Below are 19,189 nucleotides of genomic sequence, written 5' to 3'. Positions count from 1 at the left end.
GAAGGGGAGAGTGTCTGTTTTTATGACCGGCTGCAGCAGACTGAACGGGGAGGCCGGCTGACAGTGTCACACCTCCTGTGATCTGCGTTTAGGCTCCCAAAAAGTTAATCTAACTATACTATTGGATTTAATGTTTTCAAATCATGTGTTAACCTTCCCAAAACTTCACCATCTTAAAAGTCGAATTTTTGCCTTTGTGAAAAGATGCAACATGATAATGATCATTTGTCATTCAAAAGAATTATAACCTGATTAAGACATGAAGCACTTAAGTATACAACATATGACAATAAAGTATACAATACACAGTAGAACCAAGGACTTATACATATTCCTTGTAGTTCTATCTTTAACAAAACATATCAGACATTTAACTGGTAAATAATACAAGTATTACACAAGGAATGATGATCTTCAAATCTCTCCTCCATCGACAAAGGGGAGGGGGTTTCTGTTGACCTCAAACTTATTGAGTAATAAATTCATTTGGGCTTCACAATAACATAAGAAAGATCTGTTGAATGACCTTCTTACTCTATTTTGGGATCCGTTAAATTTAAGAAATTGAGATGTAGTTTATTTGTTATTTAGGACTCATTTGAATTAGGGTGAGAACAGAAGACTGCAAAGGGCGAATGGTATGTCAGACCCAGGAACAACAACGGTCGTAAATAACAGTTGGACATGTGAGGAGAAGAACACACAGATTAGGTTTCCCATTAAGCCTTCCCCCACTGGAGAATGTTCCAGAGGAAGAGACACGTAGATTAGTAAAACATCTTAAATCACCACATCTATGTTAGAAACCAGTCCTTCTTCCTTTTGGTGTGACCAAAGAAAACTCCATCGGGCTTGACCTTGTTTGACCTAAGGAAAAGTGGTTCAGAGGAACAGACCAGATGTGCTTTGTCGTTGTAAATTACAAAGAAGATCTCTGGTTATCTGTTTATCGCAAGAAAAACAACATCTTCCCACTCTGTGGAGAGGAGAGGAATTTGCCAGGCCAGGATATGGGGCTTTCAGTCCCAAATGCTGGAAAAAGGAGTCGATTTGGGTTAAAGGTAATCATGGCTGAAATGAGACCACCTTGAGATGCAGAGACAAGGCTTGTGTTCCTACAAGATGCATGATGAAAGATGAAATTTGACCTATTAAATGTGTTCCCTATCCTTAAAACCTTTCAATATGCCAACAATATTCTTGGTTATGACTTCACATAATAGAGAAAACACATTGGAACTACAAAACAATATGGCGGAGCATAGCAGTGTGTATTGCAACTTCCGGACATGTCCACATCTTTGTAGTTTTCAGTTGATGTTAGGGTTTGGTTGATAGATTAGGGTTGAGAAACATATATCTGGTTACTTTTTAATACAAAAAGTTTAACCTTGAGATATATGATCATGTAATTGGAAAAATTATGTCTGAAAAACATAAACATATACATTTATTACGGTTTAGTAGACGTCTGTCAGACGTGACTACAGATATGCTTGACTGACGGAGATGCGTTCAGTGGCGGTAGGATTTTGTCATGTTTTCAAAACAGTTAGGTCTCGCTCGAGAGAAACACCGGGTGCGCACCGCTAAAAACTAAAACGAGACGGATGAAGAGAGAAAAAATCACAGAATATACACAGGCGACAGGCCTATGTATGGAGCCAGAACGGTGACTTTAAAATTTGGCATCCAAAAAAAAAATTGGCATTGAAAACAAAACCAGTACTGAAAAAATAAACATTGTCACTGAAACATTTGTATTGAAAACAAGTACTGGCACTGAAAAAAGAAAGTAATTCAAATAATTCAAATGCGAAAATCTTATCATTTTATTTTATTGGGATTTTTTTGTATTTTTCAATGACAATCTTCAGATTTTTTCTTCATGTCACTTTTATTTCAGTGACAGATTTTTTTTACAATGTCAGTTTTTTTTCAGTGTCACTGATTTTCAGTTTCAACTTTCTGTCACTGTTTTGGCGTCGAGAGGGAGGGGCCTGAGGGGAGGGGCAAGTAGAGCGCGGTTTGCATATCATTTGAGAAGGTAATGGCAGCAGCCTGCGGGAAGGCGGGGCTGGACAGTCCAGCCACAATACTGTTGTACCCGGCCGTCTCTGGGCAACACAGAGTCCAACTTCGGTCGGACTTTTCTTCAAGCTCTCTCCTGATGTGTCCAAGTCTCTGTGTATCTGGTTCTCCCGAGTCCCCGAGCTCCCGATGCATATGGAGTGTGGTAGTAGTACCAGGGCGCCGAGCACGGAGCATTAGCCACAGTTAGCACAACAGTAGAACAGCCTGTTGCTCCGAGCCGGGCTGCCTCGCCGACTGCAGCGCTCTGGTCTGCTCCCCGAGCTCTGTGCCACCTTACCGCTGTGAGCCGGAAGTAGACGGATGGTGGCGGCGGCGTCTTTCCTCCGAAATCACCGCAAGAAAGAGCGCCATTGTGCATCTAGTTTGTGTAATTATCATGTACACCATATACGAATTGTACAAAGATGTAGCTTCGTCTCGCTTTTCGTATGCCATCTTTCTTGAATGCTGAGGCTGCTGGTGAGGTGGCTCTGTTCCCACTAGTTGAAATGGGTACAGCGCCACCTATCGTACTGGGGTATGACATGCTTCAGCCAGTAATTAAATTTTCTCACCGGCATGTATACTCGGATAATTGCAGTTGTCTGATTGAGTAGCATAATCGAACTATGGCTGTAATCTGACTAAGCTGTGCATGTAAACGTAGTGACTGACAGCTGCACATCTGTCAGCAGCTGTGCTCCAAACAAACACATCACCAACTTTAATTTGTAAAGACAGATTAGATGTTGATTTTGTAAACACAAAGCACAATATACTCACCCTCATTCCTAATGATTATTAAACCATAACCTAACGTAATAAAATCTATCGGCTGCTGTCCAGTCCGGTGCAATCGCCAGTCTCCCCCCTCCTAAGGGGGCGGTTTGAAAGTTGCCCTTTGTCCAAAGTGGAGGATGACAGAAAGAGTTTCAGTGATAGTTGTAGTTCATGTCTTAAATGTTCCATAATACATTTTAAGACACACTTATGATATTAAATAAGTGTCAAAGTAACACACACAGAAACAATGCATGACCTCAATTCATGTGCACACAGTAATTTTATTTCTTGACACTATAGACACTGCCTTGGACATGGTATGTATAACTCAGCAATATAGTAAAACGCAGATATAGGCCAACATCTTGAGGATAGTGGGGCGACTGCTTTTTATTGATTTTGGCTCTGCTTTTAACACGCTTCAGCCACATCTTTTGATTCAGAAACTGAAACAACTGGCTGTCAGCCCCTCAGTTATAAGATGGTTTCACTCCTTTTTAACAAACAGAATTCAGCTACTTAAGGTAAGTAATAGTGTTTCTCAAGTAAAAACTATAAGCACGGGAGCTCCACAGGGGTGTGTCAGCTCACCAGTTCTGTTCACACGGTTCACAAATGAGTGCTCAGCAGGTCAGGCACAGAATTATATTTTCAAATACTCTGATGACTCTGCAGTGCTGAGCTTACTTCTGGTGCATGACAACACTAACATTTATCATTTTGAAGTGGAAAGGTTTGTTGAGTGGTGAGATACCAATCATCTCACAATAAATGTTAAAAAGACAGGGGAGATCATTTTCAATCCCAAAGGAGTCTGTGATCACAGCAAAATTGCCATCCACAACCAACCAGTTGCACAAATCCAGTCCTACAAGTACCTTAGTTTCCACATACACAGAACTTTAACATGGACCACCCATGTAGACTGCGTGTGTTCTAGACTCCTCCAAAGATTGTACTTTCTAAGGAGACTGCAACTGTACAGAGAATTATGTTTTATTTTATTAGGCTGTGTTGGAGAGTGTAATCAGATACGGTATGACTGTTTGGTTTGGGAACCTCCCTGTTTCAGCTAAATCAAAGCTAATGCTCCTGGTTCAAACAGCCATGAAAATGATTGGTCTTAAAGATCATTACAATCTGCAGTCTCTGAAAGGTGTGTACTGAAACAGGTGAAGAGAATCCAGGAGGACTCATCCCATATTCTACACTCACAGTCTGAGCTGTTACCATCAGGCAGGAGATACCGAGCTCAGAGGTCCAGATTAAACCAATACAAGAACTCAATCAAAAACATGCCTTGAGTGCTGCATGGGTATCAGTTGTTTGTAAGTTAGTCTCTTTGTCTCTACCTCTGGTCCTCTTCAGTGTAAGGATACAAATACTGGGTGATAGCGGGAACTGAGGCACTCAGAGTAGGAGAGTGATTTAAAAAGTCTTTATTGCAGCATGGCCATACAAATTAAAACAAGTCAACGCGTTGCGGCCACAGGCCTTCATCAGGGCTGATATAAAATGGCCGTCCATATGTAACCTCCTATATAAAGGGAAAGGTCACATGTCTGGGCGGGCCTTATAGTAGAAATAATAAACTGGTGTTGGGCCTCATGCCCTCATGTACATGTCTCAAACAAAGAGACCAAGAGAGGCCTGTAGTTGAAACCAGAAGCCTAACTACTAGGGCCTCACACGAGGAATTACCAAACAAAGAACAAGGAAAAAGACCGACCAGGTGTGAAAAACCTGACCAGATTGACCTGCCCCAAGACGTCACCCGGCCCCTATTGGCTGTGAGCCCGGAAGCTCCGCCAGGATCACAATGACGTCATCCCCACGTTAAAAGGTCACGCACCCCTCCTGCTCTTTCTACTCGGCAGCGTCCGTTGTGAAGAGACTTCGGTTTCACGCAACTGCAGCCATAAGGGTACAACTCCGAGAAACGTTTTCCATTTTTCCCCCTTTCTTTTGCTTGAGCTAATTTCAGTTCCCTCCTCGCTGGACGAGACAGAGACTGTTTTTTTGTTTCACTTTCACTTTTGTTCGGACGTTCGTCATAATCGTTGGATCCAGGAACGCGGCACCCAGCCGTCTCCTCATTACCTGCAGAAGGAAGAAAGAATCTTCAGAGGGGACAAACTGTCCCCTTTACGAGTCGACCTATCGCTGTGACACAGCCTGCCATCAGTCGCTAGGACGCTAACGCTGATTCCGCGCCCGCGCTCCCGAACAAGTTGGAGCTTCGGGTCAGACGGACCCCACGCTACCGCAAAAAGCGGCATCCAAGTAAGAGGCTTTTGTTTGGGCAGAAACAGATAGTATATAGCGTGTTTTTCTTTGTTGTGCTTTTATTCTGTTGTGAAAGGACCGCCGAGTCCGATTTATGGTTACCCGCACTGTGTGCTAACTGTGTTTGCTACGCTCGCTAGGAGCTCATTCAGGCTAATCCAGCCTGTACGGTCTTGCCGCCGTGTGTGACCACAAGACGTCGTATTCCGGCTTGATCAGCGGACGCCAAACGAACCTCGATTCGCTTGCCGGCCACTGTTCGAGGGAGAGACGACCGCTGTGCGCCACATGGTTGTTGTGTTTGTTTCTTTGTCGTCTGCTAAGCCCCGCTTAGCTTCTTCGCTCTTTTACTAACACACACACACACACACACACACACACACACACACACACACACACACACACACACACACCGAGATACACGTACTCTTTGGCGATCTGTTGTGAACTCATAGTTAACAACCCCGCTATAACATAAGACGTATGTCCAGCATATTCCCTTTATTGACTGAAAAGACGGACTCCCCCGGTAGCACGGCTACCTTTTTGGGACAGTGGCTATCATCCTTGTAAATTCACCCCTTGTGTGACCAAACCGCACACGAGATCAAAGACGGCGCAACCGCTGACTTTGTTCAAACCTCGCGCGCACATGTAGTGATCACCTTTGGTCGATACAGTTACAGCCGCCATTTTGAGTTCCAGGTATATGAATCAGTGAATCTGAATTCATCATCCCGGAATTCGCGCTCTTGCGTGACACTAAGTCACGTCCGGTGTTTCCCTGTAGTCTCTCAGACGAGACTTCCCAAGTCACGCCCACCAATTTGTAGTCCGGCGAACGTGACTTTCCAAGCCACGTTCGGCCATCTTTGTAGTCTTTATTGGGGACTTCCTGACACACACACACACACATACACACACACACACACACACACACACACGCCTCCACCCAGGTACCTGTTTGGCTTGCGTATGCTTCGATGTTGTTAGCTTTGTGAAGGAAATTGTTGTTTGTTAAAGTAAGTGGTTTGTTCTGTGGAGAAAGCTTTAATAAACACTGTTGACTTTAACTGAGCAGCATCTATGATTATTTTGCACAATCCCATATTGTAATAACTGCTGGTTGAGATGGCCAGTGCTCGGATTCACGCCTTCCCTCTTGTCTAATTATTGATAAGTCCATAATATTGACAAGTTGACTATCTTTCAGGCTATGAGACTCAAAGGTAAATCATTTGATTACTGATCCCTGATTTCAGGGTGGTGCCCCGTGTTCATTAATGACTCATAGTTACCTAGGTTTCATTAATCAACTATAATAAATGTGATTAATTAATAACAGCATATTAATTAATAATTAATAATCAATAACGATTCCCAACAAAGGTAACTTAATGATAAACTGGTGAAGAGTCATCTCCCTTCAGCTCCCCATAAAACATGGCTCAATATGAGAACAGGGAATCACAAATGTGGCAGTTGCGATCATTGTGATAATATGATCAATGCCAACCACTTCACAGACGTTACTTCAGATTACAGATATGATATTAAATCATTTATAAATTGCAACACTACATTTGTTGTGTACAGACTGGAATGCCCGTGTGGCCGGTTTTATATTGGGAGAACGAAACGTAAATTGAAGGTATGATTAGCTGAACATAAACATGCCATAAGGACAGGCAACCCCCAATATCCTTTGGCTTTACATCACGAGACCAACCACAGCAGCTGTAATACCTTGAAGATCTCAGGCATAGAGCATATAGCTAGTTCAGCAAGGGGAGGCTCTTACAGAGAGAATCCTTTTGGATATATACTCTTAAAGCTAGCACAATACCCAGGCCTAAATGGTGAACTCGACTTCTCCCCTTTTGTTTGATCTAGGCGGGATTCAGCTCCCTTGGCCAATATGTGTCTTCCTTCAGCTTCCTGAATGAGAAACCCTTATTAACTAACCTGATGATTTACAGTGCTTGGATTGTTCTCTATTGTTGTTTGCTTGTATTTTTTTATTTGTTCTTCTTTCATGTCCGTTTTAATGTGGATGTATATTGTATTTTACTGATAAACACCACAATCTGTGTTTCTACTATAAGGCCCACCAAGACATGTGACCTTTCCCTATATATGGGAGGTTACATATGGGTGCCCGTTTTATATCAGCCCTGATGAAGGCCTGTGGCCGCAACACGTTGACTTGTTTTTAATTGGTATGGCCTTGCTGCAAAAAAGGCTTTTTAAATCACTCTCCTACTCTGAGTGCCTCAGTTCCCGCTACCACCCAATACAAGAACTCCTTCATGCCTCTGTCAGTTGGTGTTCTGCATTGGAGTTTAAACTATCACTACAACTTTTATGATCTTATTGTGTTTTTTGTAATTCTTATTGTGTGCTTTCTATCGTGTTTTTATGTGTACATGGGTATGTGATTGATGGGTCTGGCAGCGCGGAGTCCAGTCCGTCATGCAGCATCAATCTGTGAAAAAAAAAAACATGGTAAGAGAAGGTGAAGTCTAGAATTAACAAGCTGCATAAATCATTTACAGGTATAGGTTTGCAAAACAAACACTAGTATACAGTATTTACTTACCTTACTTACCTAAATTGTGATATCCTCTTCATCTTCACTGCTGTCTGGACTGCTGAGGGCACTTTGATCCTTCTTCTCCTCAATGTGCAGATGGACAGAGGCCTCAGGACCTAAAGCAGTCTTGTACTGTTGGAGGACCACTTGCAACTGCTCCAACAGCTCGGACAGTTGTTTTTTTTAAGAGAGAGCAAAGTCCTTCGTCGCCCTGGTCTACATTTCAAAGGACACAAGACACATTATAGACGCACTCCACAGTAAGATGTCTGTCTTCTGTGACTGACACTGACTTTGGCTTACTTCTTTTAATCTTGAAAGCAATTCTTTCAATGAATACATTTTTGTTTCATCTTACCATTCTCAGCCATCTTGTTCTTCAGCTCTGCCTGCTTCTGCAACCATGTGCAATGTTGCACCATCATCAAAAGCAAAATGCTCTTTTCCTCTTCCAGTCGCATTGTTAACATTACTTGGTCGTACAATCTCTTCTTGATTGTGATGTTTTCTGAACACACTAACAGTAAAATTAAAATACACCCACAAACCTAATGGATATTAAAACGCTTAATGTGTTATTAGCATGATTTAGTTCAGTATACTCTAAGTACAAGAACTCAAAATTAATTCTTATGAAGCTTTACAAAACTGATTTACCACTGCCATGAACCTCCCATGGCCACAGAGAGTGCTCTCTCTAGTAAATGTGTTCTCCACAGCAGCCACATCAATTGCTGCAGAGTCTGGTACTCGTCCATTGTACCTCTGCATCTCCTGAAGAAGCAGTTTTTTGTCTTCTCCCAGCTTCCTTCGAAGGCGGTGGCGAAGCTTGCTGCTGTCTGAACAGACATTAAGAGCAAGAACACTATCTAGATTATCATAATCTAAATGGCAGTTTAAATAATGGACAGTTAGAATTCATGAATTGCAAGTACATGCATTTGTTGGAATGTTAACACTATTAAATACAGTAGATTGATTTTATGAACTTGTTCTATTGTTATAACATTCTGACGGTAGAGGCTTTGTTTCCGTTGCCTGACACTAAGGTAGAGCCCCACAATGGACTGCTGAAGTTCGCTCTGTGTGGTGCCATCAGTGGTATGAGGTGCATTTGGTGTCTCTATAGAAATAAAAGTTACAGTAAATTCAATATAACAGAACACAGGACTTGTTTTGGTCTACATATAAAATCCATTTTAATACAACTTGGGTGTAAAACATGCGATATGCACTCTCTGAACTGATTTCTGTTATCTGGTCTTGCTTACCTCCAGCTGCCCATTCAATCACCTCAGAGATCCACTGTCATGTCATTTCATCATCCGAGCAATGTAGCTCTGTTTTTAGCTCAGCTAGCCTTGCAGTCTCGTCCAGGAGTCTTTGACAGGTCTGATAAATAGTGTTATACAATAATCCGGTTAAAGCCCTTAAGGATTAACAAGCCAAGTGAACAACAAATGTGTCAATACATGACACAACAAAACCACAAATACAGACTTACCTTTACATATCTAGTGGAAAGTGCTTGGTGTAAAGAGGCCCTTTTTTTGTGGTTCCTCCCCAATACATGCAGTGTAAGCATGTCCACACGTGCTGTTGAAAACAAATAACTAGTTTATGAAATGCAATATAAAAAAGGGTGCAAGAATATGGTAAACAGATTAATCACCTGCTTTCGACATATATTTTGTCGTCAGGGCACAACGAGATAGGTAGCTGTTAACTTGCTCCACCTCCTCACCAGCAGTTGTCCCTGCTCCTTCCTGGAGATCCTCCATTTGATCTTTAAGTAAGTAAAGAGGGATATAATGTTAATGCAAAAGCTACATACTATAGTTGTTCATAAACTTGTATGTTATTACTGTGCTTGTAAAAGTTACAAATGCACATATGACACAAAAATGTTAAAAATACCTCACACTTAGTTGCATGAGCTCTTGCATGCATAACACTGAGGAACGGCTTCATTTTTGTCAGCTCCTGGAGGGCAGGAAGGACACTGGCAGCTTTTTCTAAGTAGGGCCAAGCCACATCCATGGCAAAGAATTGAGGCCTGGCTGGCATCAGCTCTTTTTGAAGGTAGAGGGGGTAAGCAAATATATCCCCCCTGTACATATTAAGAGCTTTCAAAAGGAAGCCAGGGCGACATATAGCAACCTCCATGCCCTCTTCATCCAATTTGGAAGCCCTCCTTGAACTCTCCCTTGCTGCTGTCCACTGGGAGTCCCCACATTTTCCTTTTCCATGTCTCTATGACATACAAAACAAACATAAATAAAATAAATGCAATTAGGTCTGCTATATAGATCATTGTTTCTCTAAATTTAATTTCAGTAATATTTCAGCAATAAAGCTATTTTGTCACATTATAAATATAACTTGCATTTTTCACTGCTTTTTGGATGGCCTCAGTAAATGTGGACACTTCACTGTCTTTTGCCACAAAGAGCCCCTCAAAAAAGGCAGGCTCATCACTGCTGAAGAAGAAAGACAAATAGACAGATGCATTAATCACACAGGAATATAAATTAATCAATAAAAGCAATAGAAATAAGAGCACCTTCCACTTTGGCCAAAGCGATACAACTTCCTGTTTCCATCGGCAGAAACAGCCAAAATTTCAGGTGTGCAGGCTGGGCAGGTGAATTCAGCACCACAGCAGAGTTGGTTTTCCTTAAAAGATGAGTATGAAAACTCTAAGAAACTGTGCTGCAGTGCATCTCCATTGATATGTCCAGACTAGAAGATACAGAGAATTATACATTTTTGTGATGCTGTCTGCTTATGTAAATACAGTTTTTTAATATGGTTAGGAACAAATAAACGTATTCTTCCTCCACACTTTGTGCGGTGCTCCAGTAACTTTGCGAAGGCCTGTCTGGCAAACCAGGAGAAATGACCTTCAGTTCCTGGAAGGAGCTCAAAAGGTCCAATGTGTACAAAGTAGACACATTAAGAGAGGCCGGCCATTATCCGCTCCTAATGAGGTCCTTTAATTCAGGAGTCCACTGCCTCTGGCATGTTCCACACAAATATAGTGGCTGATGCAAGTCATAACGCCCTTGGAACATAATGCAAATAAACAACTTCATGAATACATACCAACCACATACTTAATACACATGATCTGTGTAGTGTAGTGAATTGTTCTTACCATTGATGGTAATTAAAATCACTGGTTTCCCTGGTGATATGATGATGTCTGTGCCCTCACAAGAACAGCATGGTGCCTTCACAGCTGGCAAAATGAAACCACTGCATTACATTATTTGTAACAAGCTAGAAATACATAAGGAAAAGATTAGGTTTAGATTGAGACATACCTTGCTCATGGGTGCAATATCCATCCTCCTGTTTCATGATCTGTGTAGTTGGAGGAAAAGCTTTAAAAAAAACCATCAATAATGAATTCCCTGTTCTGGAGTGGCTGCTTTTTGTGATGCAGTACATGACAGTCGCCACAGAACCACTCCTCGGGAAGACAATCTCTGCACCTAGAAGGGAAAGGCAAAATGATTATAAAAAAATTATTTCATGGGAATACTGATAGGTACTATACATTCAAGTTAGGATATTCTGAATTAGGTGAGATACAAAGTTGTATTTATTTGGGATATGTGTCTCAGGGTTTAGCCCCTTACAGTTGGGCACAGGAGGTCCTAAATAATTTTTCCACATTAGTGTGGGATGCTTCTGAAATGTTCAAGTTTTCTACCTGCACCAAAGAAAACATAATTACACACTGACCACTAATTCTAAAAAAGCCCATCATGGAATAAGTTTACTATTTAAAAATACCAACCAAATGACAGCAGGCTCATTGCAGAGGCAACACAAAGGATGACCAACAGCCTCTTTCTCTATGAGGCACTGGAGGTTGTATGGTCTTGATTCTTTCCAGCGCTCCAAGGCTTTCTGCTGACGGAAAGACCAGGATGATGCTGAGCTTCTTTGAGGCTCATCAGAATGACATGATGCCAAAATAGCAGAGAGCCTCTCCATATCTCACATTGTCTTTACAGTTTAAGGTTTGTTTCAATGTCTATCTTAAATTCAATTATACATGGAGATTTGAAGATTACATTTAACCCTGTAAGACCCAAATATAGAAAAACCTAAAAAAAAAAAATTTTGACCCTTCAGATATTGTTGTAGGAGGCCTCTGATGCAGAAATGAAAGAGTTTTTTTAAAAAAAATGTTTATGTACGTTTTTAGAGAAATGTTGTAATATTGCAACGTTGGGCTTAGGTGGGAGCAGAATTTCTGTATGTGTACTCATGTTCTCTGAACAACAATTCAGAACAACTAAGGATTCATTTGCAGAGTTGATGGCTTACTTAGCCCCATAAAGGTATATAACATTAATGATAATCACACATTCATATTTTTATGAAGAATTATTATAATTTTTTTATTAAATAGCTTTTTCTAGTGACGTCTTCATTCCTTTTTTTCTTTTCATGGCTGACTTTCATTCATAGTGAAAGTCCCAAAAACAGTTCTTGTCCTCTGAAAAGCAAAGGTGAACATCACACTTGCTGCATTGCACGTTAGTGTATCCTTTAGTGCAGTGTCTGCAGCTTCCTCTCCCTGTCTTCACTTGGAAATGCGCAACTAGGTCCTTGCGTACATCCAATGGGAGGTGTGCACTTCTCTTGGATGGTCTCTTCTGAGGAGTCAGAGAGCTTCCTGATGTCACTGTTGCTGGGCTCCCTTTGCCTGAAGATGGTCGTCCTCTCTTTGGAGTTTGGAGCGCCATGTTCACCAGGATGAGAGAGGATGCTGGCTGTGCCTGAAACTGTCTCCTGTTCATTGTCTCTTTGCTAGACATCTTGAGAGAGGATGATGGTATGCCAGAAGATGTACATGTACCAGCGACGGGATTTGATGGGGTACCTCTATTTGGCTGTAAATCCACAACTCCCATGTACTTGTTGTTGGCACCAACAATGTGAGGCCTCTCAACTTCAGTGTAGGTTCTGCTGGCTTTGTCCCAGCGTTGAATCTTCTGCACAGGTTCAGGTCCAGCAAAGGATGACACAAGTGTGATGGCCCTGTTGTCAGACCATTTGACAGCACAGATGTTGTGATTCCCCTCCACTCTGACGTCATTGCTTCCTCTCCCCTTTTTCTTCAAGCTCTTCTTGTCTTCAAGGTCACAGTTGGGCAGGCGCACCTGCCTGGTTGTTCCCACGTAGTGAATTCCCCAATGTTTTCCAGGCAGACAATACTGTCTGCTAATTGTAAGTTGCTTTGGACAAAAGCATCTGCTAAATGCCTTAAATGTAAATGTAAATGGCTTAGCCTATGCTCTCTACTTATCATGCTAAAAGAAATGTGCATCCCAATCACCAGCTATTAAGTCACACAATACTGCCTTGACATGACAATACTGCTTGTAATGCCCTCTAATTATCATACTAAAAGGAAAACATGCATACCCCCACTTACATCCACACATCCACATTCAGGAAAATGTTCATCTTTCTTAGAACTGAATTGTCTGTTGATATTCACTTTGTGGACAAAGTTGTGGAATTTTAGGTCAGTTTGATCAAATTAACTACATTTTTTAGAGATAAAACTTTTAAATCAGTCAAATCTGATCAGAACACAACACAAGGGTAGTATGTATACTGTCCATGTATTAAAAAACACTCTGTTTCAGGCAGTGGTGTAGTGGAGGGAATACAACCTGTTTGTTCCCACTGCAACAAGCCTGCTATTTTGACTACCACACTCACCCAACGTTGTAATATTACAACAATTATATAACAAGCTCTAAATGAAATTTGATGAATCTGTTCTACAAAAACTACATATGTACATGTTCTAGACATTGTAATAACAACAAAAAAAAATATAAAAGACATTTTACCCACTTGAATCTGATGAATTTAGTCCAATGAAACAAAGCAATGTTGTCCGAAGGAAACCATGAGAGGTTGTATGAGTTCATGGCCATGAGGCCGGACTTATAAACAAATGTACTATCCAATAGCATCGTGAGACTGAACAATAGGACCCAATGACTATGTAAATGTGGTAAAAAAACAAGATAAAATATAACAGATTGTTTTTTAGGGTGGCTAAAGGTGACGTTGTAATATTACAACAGTGGGTCTTAGAGGGTTAAAGTTAAATTCATTCATCACTGTGATTTACCAAATTTTGCCAGAGGACTTGCTGAGGGTAAAGTAGGCAGATCTCCCACACTGGATGATGTTTTTTCTACCTACATACTAATTAACAATTGATATAATCAGACAAACTTTATTCACATGAAATATTTGGTTATGTAATTAACTGCAATGCCACTGAAAAAAGTGTTACATCAACAATTTATTTACAACCTGTAGCTGAGGCTCTGCATCACCCACCATGCCTCCCCCTGGGCTTGCCTTGTCCTTGCCTTGTCCTCTTTGACTTTGACGGAGAGTCTCTTCCAGAGCATGTCCGTTTCCTGATCTGAGCTGCTTCCTATGAGTTGATAAAAGTCTTGTCAAACTGATGTGGTTAAAGGTACTAGGAGCAAAAACAGATGACAAATCAAAGCAAATCCCAACATCTACTGAATCGAGGGACTTATACACTATCCTACCCTTACCATAATATTGCCATCTGTAGTTAAGGACAGTTACATTGGAAAACTTGCTTTCCAATGTTTTGCATTATATATTTCACTAATGCACTACAGTCATGAATAGTCTGCCTGTGGCCTCAATTTCTTCATTTGTTTACTGAAGTTTTCTCCATAGCTCTAAGTGCAGATATCATTCACTACTGATACAGAGTCAGCATCATCTGGGCCTTTTTCATCATTTGTAAACATGCCACAGAGCATGCTTGGATGTTAAATACTCAACTGCATTGTTTAATAAAACAGTAAAACAAATCTTCTGCACTCATATTTCTACACACATTCAGTAAGGGATATAATTTGTCACCCACATGGTCAAGTAAAGTATTATGTAAACACTAACCCTGGCTTCAGCGAGAATCTGATTATGCTTCAGTTCAACAGCCATGCCTCTTTGTATTTGGGATTCTGGGGGTCAACGGTATATCTGTTGTCATTTGCAATACAGACAGATAAAGACAAACAAATAAACAAACAAACCAATACAGACAAACAGGCAGACTAACAAACACTTACACAGATAGCTGAGAGAAAGACAGACAGAGAGACAGAGAGACAGACAGATAGATAGATAGATAGATAGATAGATAGATAGATAGATAGATAGATAGATAGATAGATGGTAATGTCCGACCGATATTAGAGGGGGTGCAATCACCGATAGCCGATATGCAACTGATAAAGTGAGTTTTTGAGCTGGAATGAAAACAGGCCTAGGATTGTGCATAGATTTTGCACCGATATGATTATGCAATAGTACAGTCACAGTAGTACAGACAGATGCTTTCTTAAACCAATGTCTTTATTCAAGACTTTTAACATTTGAACTTGTTCAGTCAATTTGTAAATAGAGAACCATTCATTTTACTGTGTTAATTCATATTTGCATGCAAAACAGACAGCACAGCGATCTCAGCTGCCTACAGCTGCTACTGTTATTGTTTTTAACAAAGACGAAAACAGCGCTTGATTGCTGAAAGGCAAAGCCCGTGTGGCGCTGGCAGCGGCCACAAATAAGAGACACCCGCGCTGATGAGGAAGTGATGCGGCACACTCGTAGCCTTGATGTTAAATATGCCTGACGTTACTTTTATTGTGTTATCGAACAGACATGGCCAACGTTTCGACCTGGAGGTCTTCATTAGGGCAAAAGAACAAAACAAAGTGACAGAGTTTAAATAGATGCGGGTGGCGAGTTGACGCGGTGGTTGTGTCCACACACCCTGGTTGGTTTATGTGACTAAAGGGGACATTTCGGCGCAGAAGGGAGCGGACCCAGCCAACACGTCCAAGTGGGGCCCACATGAGATTTACTTGGGTTACATGGGCTTTAACTGGGCATGGGCTGAGAGTGGGCTTTGAAGTGGGTTGGTGTTGGGCCCCACATGGGCATCCCAGAAGAATATACATGGGCGAGAGATGGGCATCCCAGTTGGCCAGCACATATGGGAACTAGATGGGTCCCAACTGGGCCAAAAATTTAATTGTTATAATATTGTAATATTATTGACACTTACGGTGTCATCAAAATGTTTTGGTATTTCAGCCACTATAATGTGAGGTAAAAACTGGGCCAAAAATGTAATTGTTATAATATTGTTATATTATTGACACTTAAGGTGTCATCAAAATGTTTTGGTATTTTAGCCACTATAATGTGAGGTAAAAAGAAGAAAAAAAGAAAAACAGGAATAAACTCAACCACAGCCACAGATATCCTATCTGCTCTTTTAGCCAATGGATTTTTTTTTTAAACTGTGCGCGTGTGTGGCGGGGGTTGTCATGGAGATGAGAAGTAATCTTGCTACACTCGTTCATTCTGGAGTTGCCTCAGGATCACCAGTTTGAAGAAGACAAGTTTTGATTTGGGCCAAACAGTGTCGAAGGTACAAACAACACCATAGAACTGAAAAAAGCACTGTGTAAACCTAAAAGTTTGTTCAACAATTTTTTCCCTTTATCAACGTTCTTGCTAGCTAACAGACGTTTAGCCAAGTGGTTAAACGTCTGTTAGCTAGCAAGAACGTAAGCTAGCAAGAACGTAAATGAGTTTAACATGTAATGACCTAATTTGCCAAGTGTAGACTCACTAATTATGTTAGAACTATGCAACTGTCAGACGCTCGACGCTCGTGTCGTTTTTTTCGGAGGTGTTTTATCCAAATATAGGTTTAACCATTACATTCATTTTCACGTAGTCACGAAGAAGTACTACATTACCCATAATCCCAATGTCTACCAGCGGGGTCTGTGATTGGCTAAACTCTGTGTTACCCGCGAACGGTGTTTCCGTTTCTGCTAGGACGCTCGCAAGTTGGCAATCCGTGATCATAGAAATATGTCTATGTCCGTGATCATCAGGAAAACAAGCAAATGGGTCCGTTTCTCCGTCTTGAAACCATTTTGCAAAATGAATTACCATTTGGATGAAGGTGCAGACACACATATTTACGTGGTTGCTGTCTCTCATTTTTTCATTTTCGGTTTTTCCGTTATGGTTTCAAGACGGAGAAACGGACCCATTTGCTTGTTTTACTGATTTTGTTTTTTTTAACAGAATAATGAAAGAATGAACCATACCCGGATTATGCAGTTTTATTGTATTTATTTATGTATTTTGTGTATATTGTTTATTATTTATTCATTTAGTTTATCTTATCACAATTAAAAAATTTTCAACATAACTTTTTAATGCCATCTTCTATTCTAGTTAATTATACAAAATATTAAGCTGATCCTTATATTAAAAATAGAATCAGGTGTTGAATAAATAGAAAATAAAGAAATATTTAAAATCAGATGGCAGTCCACTCCCACGCCACTGAGCATCAGCCTCTGTGTTGTGCAGAGTGCATGAGAGAGAGGGCCAGTCGGATATTCATCCGGCTTATTAGTAGGTGCAGACCTATGCCATATACCATGACAGAGAAATGACAAACATTATTTTTAGATATTTATTTCACCATATGTAACATCTAAATAATACACTTTGTGATTAATGCTCCACCTCTCCCTCTCCCTGCTTTTTCTGGATGTCACTTACAGGGAGTTTGAAAAGAAATCCCCTTACCAAAGACATAACAAGAAAGGATGCGGAAAAGGCAGTGTCAAAATGGCTGATTGGTGCCAGGGACAGGGGAGGAAACCGTGCCATGAGAGCACATGGAGGAGAGCAAAACCTGTTGGTCACAAAATATGCAAGATATAAATGACAGAGACCGTGCTCAGTGTTTTTTCTACACTCTACTTTAAATTTTTTATAGTATTTGCTGTATTCATAATCACCGTGTGAATTTTGGCTTAAAAACAAATATGGCACTTAAAGGTTTAAAAATATAAAAATTAAAATATATTTGATATTTATAGTTGGGAATGATGTTTGCGACAAGAATGATCTGTTGTTTTGCCATTTTGGGTTTAAATTTCATGACAATTTAACTGTGATAGATTCATATCGCTACAGTATATAGGCTGTATAGGGTCTATGAAAGTCTTAAATTCAATTTGGAGCACCCTTGAGATACTTCATAGATCACAGTAATCAGCTATCTCAAAGCACTATTAAATGAGGTAAGGTCCGTCTTCATCCTTTTTTTTTCTTTTCAAAGGGCCGTTGGAACAGGGAGGACACAGGAGTAGAAGACCATCATCATTACATAGCACACATACACAAATTACACTGTCTTTTCTATATTTGTTGTTGAATAAACTGTTTTCCTTAGAAATGTGTTTGGCCTCTCTTTGGTCTTCTAATCATTGTTTTACTCTTCAGTTAGACTTCCTAATGTATCATCACCCCTATTCAATACCAATCTCATTACCAACGCTACTGTATTGAAAAGAAGCATCAACTGTCTATGTTCATTGAATATATAGAAACATTTTAGTTTAACTTTTACACACCTTTCTTTACTAAATTAAATGTCATGTTATTATATGTGTGTGTGTACCCATCACCAACCCATGAAAAATACAGGCATGGGATAAACTGTTTTTGCCCACATGGGACCTAAATGAAGCCCAATAAGGGCCCATCATCAGCTCAATAAGGGCCCATCATCAGCCCGTGTAAGGGAAAATCTGTGGGACTCACATGGGGAAAACCCAGTTATGCCCATGGACAAAATAAATCAGTACACCAGCGCGTGCTTTTGTCATTGTCACAATTTTTTTTTCTATCAGCGCAAAATTTCACCGATACGATAGAACCCCTGATAGAAATTGGGCCGTCTATCGCCCCGATATATAGGTGGCCGATAATCGGTCGGTCACTAGAAGATGGCTCTTAAAAGTGCCTTTGGGTCTATATGTGGAGATGCTGGGTCGGTGTTTGGGGATGGGGTAACAGAAACTACAAGGAGAACAGAGACAAATATTTAGTACTGTAGGCTAGCTATCAGTCTAACTGTGTTTATTTGCAGAAAGGTTTAAAGAGTATATGCAACAGGTTGAACCACGATTTCCCCATCTTCTGAATGAATACAAAAAGGTCACGTTTTTTATTTTTAAATCAATACACAGGTTTTAAGGGTGCCTAATGAGACATTATTTCTCATGCTATTGCATATCACATAATAACGTACTCTTTGGTGATGCTCCACGCTCGGCGGGAATACAGTAGGTACTAGCTTACACATAGTTGACTTACCGGTAAGCTATCTGGACAAAAGTTACAAGATATGGCTATTTTTCGTATTTTGTATGTATGTATATATGTATATATATATATATATATATATATATATATGTGTGTGTGTATATATATGTGTGTATATATATGTGTGTGTATATATGTGTGTGTCTCTCTCTG

The 19,189-nt window shown here is 40.5% G+C and overlaps 1 long non-coding RNA gene across 1 annotated transcript; it reads right to left on the bottom strand.

Annotated features, from left to right (window-relative positions):
- Window positions 1-7,422: 7,422 nt before the first annotated feature.
- On the bottom strand, window positions 7,423-9,982 carry LOC115594451 (uncharacterized). The gene is made up of 8 exons (XR_003986487.1): window positions 9,653-9,982; window positions 9,408-9,521; window positions 9,240-9,331; window positions 9,007-9,127; window positions 8,393-8,858; window positions 8,094-8,252; window positions 7,751-7,951; window positions 7,423-7,627 (listed from the first exon to the last, which is right to left on the bottom strand). It is a non-coding gene; the product is annotated as an uncharacterized LOC115594451 (long non-coding RNA).
- Between the last annotated feature and the right edge of the window lie 9,207 nt (window positions 9,983-19,189).

This window comes from Sparus aurata, chromosome 13 (genome assembly GCF_900880675.1).
Source record: "Sparus aurata chromosome 13, fSpaAur1.1, whole genome shotgun sequence".
NCBI lineage: Eukaryota > Metazoa > Chordata > Actinopteri > Spariformes > Sparidae > Sparus > Sparus aurata.
This window is presented reverse-complemented; position numbering and strand designations above follow the sequence as displayed.